Genomic DNA, 3,100 nt, shown 5'->3' on the forward strand with positions numbered 1-3,100 from the left:
AATTACAGAAATTGGTCGAAAAAATGACAGAGTCCCACTTTTCACAGCCGTGCACCTGGTGATTGAAAACGTGCATCTGGTAACCCAAAAATGCGGTTCTCAATGCGCTTGCCGGTGTTACAGATATACATGTCCGATAATGATGCACCCTACTACGGACCTTTTTCAATGGGGGTCGGCCTGAATTATTTATGGAAGGTATGATTACTTTTTTTTTCTCCGTGCAACTGGTGATTGAAAACGTGCACCTGGTCACCCAAAACACGGTTCTCTATGCGGTTAGCGGTGTTCCCGAGATTCATGTCCGATAATGATGCACCCTACTACGGACCTTTTCAATGGGGGCCGGTCCGAATTATTTATGGAAGGTATGATTTTTTTTTTCTCTCTCCGTGCAACTGGTGATTGAAAACGTGCATCTGGTAACCCAAAACACGGTTCTCTATGCGGTTAGCGGTGTTCCCGAGATTCATGTCCGATAATGATGCACCCTACTACGGACCTTTTCAATGGGGGCCGGTCCGAATTATTTATGGAAGGTATGATTTTTTTTTTTTTTCAACACTTTTCCCCTCTTTTTCTCTCTCTGCCGGGGCCGGCCCTGGGTGCTTTATGGACGGTTTAAAACATGACTATGGATGCAAATGCTCATTTTCCTCCGTGCACCTGGTGATTGAAAACGTGCATCTGGTAACCCAAAAATTATAAAAGGGTTTTAAATACTTTTACCCGTCATTCTATTGATATAGCCCGCTAGGGGAGTGCCCCACTACGGCCCTCTCTCTGTCAGGGCCGTCCTTGGGTGCTTTTTACACACTTTAAGAAATCACGATGGATGCAGATTGCTATTAATCCTCCGTGCAACTGGTGATTGAAAACGTGCATCTGGTAACCCAAAATTTCAAATATGGTTCAAAATGAATTTAAAGGCACCCCTCTCATTGTTGCCCGCTATGGGAGCACCCCACTAAGGCCCTGTCTCGGTCGGGCCCGTCCTGAGTGCTTTATAGACACTTTAAGAAATCGCGATGGATGCAGATTGCTATTAATCCTCCGTGCAACTGGTGATTGAAAATGTGCAACTGGTGATTGAAAACGTGCACCTGGTCACCCAAAACACGGTTCTCTATGCGGTTAGCGGTGTTCCATCTATTCATGTCCGCTTATGGCGCACCCTACTACGGACCTTTAGCAATGGGGGCCGGCCCGAATTATTTATGGAAGGTCTGATGATGATTTTTTTTTTTTTTCACCATCTCTTTCTCTCTCTGCCGGGGCCGGCCAAGAGTGCTTTATGGACGGTTTAAAACATGACTATGGATGCAAATGCTCATTTTCCTCCGTGCACCTGGTGATTGAAAACGTGCATCTGGTAACCCAAAAATTATAAAAGGGTTTTAAATACTTTTACCCGTCATTCTATTGATATAGCCCGCTAGGGGAGTGCCCCACTACGGCCCTCTCTCTGTCAGGGCCGTCCTTGGGTGCTTTTTACACACTTTAAGAAATCACGATGGATGCAGATTGCTATTAATCCTCCGTGCAACTGGTGATTGAAAACGTGCATCTGGTAACCCAAAATTTCAAATATGGTTCAAAATGAATTTAAAGGCACCCCTCTCATTGTTGCCCGCTATGGGAGCACCCCACTAAGGCCCTGTCTCGGTCGGGCCCGTCCTGAGTGCTTTATAGACACTTTAAGAAATCGCGATGGATGCAGATTGCTATTAATCCTCCGTGCAACTGGTGATTGAAAATGTGCAACTGGTGATTGAAAACGTGCACCTGGTCACCCAAAACACGGTTCTCTATGCGGTTAGCGGTGTTCCATCTATTCATGTCCGCTTATGGCGCACCCTACTACGGACCTTTAGCAATGGGGGCCGGCCCGAATTATTTATGGAAGGTCTGATGATGATTTTTTTTTTTTTTCACCATCTCTTTCTCTCTCTGCCGGGGCCGGCCAAGAGTGCTTTATGGACGGTTTAAAACATGACTATGGATGCAAATGCTCATTTTCCTCCGTGCACCTGGTGATTGAAAACGTGCATCTGGTAACCCAAAAATTATAAAAGGGTTTTAAATACTTTTACCCGTCATTCTATTGATATAGCCCGCTAGGGGAGTGCCCCACTACGGCCCTCTCTCTGTCAGGGCCGTCCTTGGGTGCTTTTTACACACTTTAAGAAATCACGATGGATGCAGATTGCTATTAATCCTCCGTGCAACTGGTGATTGAAAACGTGCATCTGGTAACCCAAAATTTCAAATATGGTTCAAAATGAATTTAAAGGCACCCCTCTCATTGTTGCCCGCTATGGGAGCACCCCACTAAGGCCCTGTCTCGGTCGGGCCCGTCCTGAGTGCTTTATAGACACTTTAAGAAATCGCGATGGATGCAGATTGCTATTAATCCTCCGTGCAACTGGTGATTGAAAATGTGCAACTGGTGATTGAAAACGTGCACCTGGTCACCCAAAACACGGTTCTCTATGCGGTTAGCGGTGTTCCATCTATTCATGTCCGCTTATGGCGCACCCTACTACGGACCTTTAGCAATGGGGGCCGGCCCGAATTATTTATGGAAGGTCTGATGATGATTTTTTTTTTTTTTCACCATCTCTTTCTCTCTCTGCCGGGGCCGGCCAAGAGTGCTTTATGGACGGTTTAAAACATGACTATGGATGCAAATGCTCATTTTCCTCCGTGCACCTGGTGATTGAAAACGTGCATCTGGTAACCCAAAAATTATAAAAGGGTTTTAAATACTTTTACCCGTCATTCTATTGATATAGCCCGCTAGGGGAGTGCCCCACTACGGCCCTCTCTCTGTCAGGGCCGTCCTTGGGTGCTTTTTACACACTTTAAGAAATCACGATGGATGCAGATTGCTATTAATCCTCCGTGCAACTGGTGATTGAAAACGTGCATCTGGTAACCCAAAATTTCAAATATGGTTCAAAATGAATTTAAAGGCACCCCTCTCATTGTTGCCCGCTATGGGAGCACCCCACTAAGGCCCTGTCTCGGTCGGGCCCGTCCTGAGTGCTTTATAGACACTTTAAGAAATCGCGATGGATGCAGATTGCTATTAATCCTC

This window comes from Oncorhynchus mykiss, unplaced genomic scaffold (assembly GCF_013265735.2).
Source record: "Oncorhynchus mykiss isolate Arlee unplaced genomic scaffold, USDA_OmykA_1.1 un_scaffold_60, whole genome shotgun sequence".
NCBI lineage: Eukaryota > Metazoa > Chordata > Actinopteri > Salmoniformes > Salmonidae > Oncorhynchus > Oncorhynchus mykiss.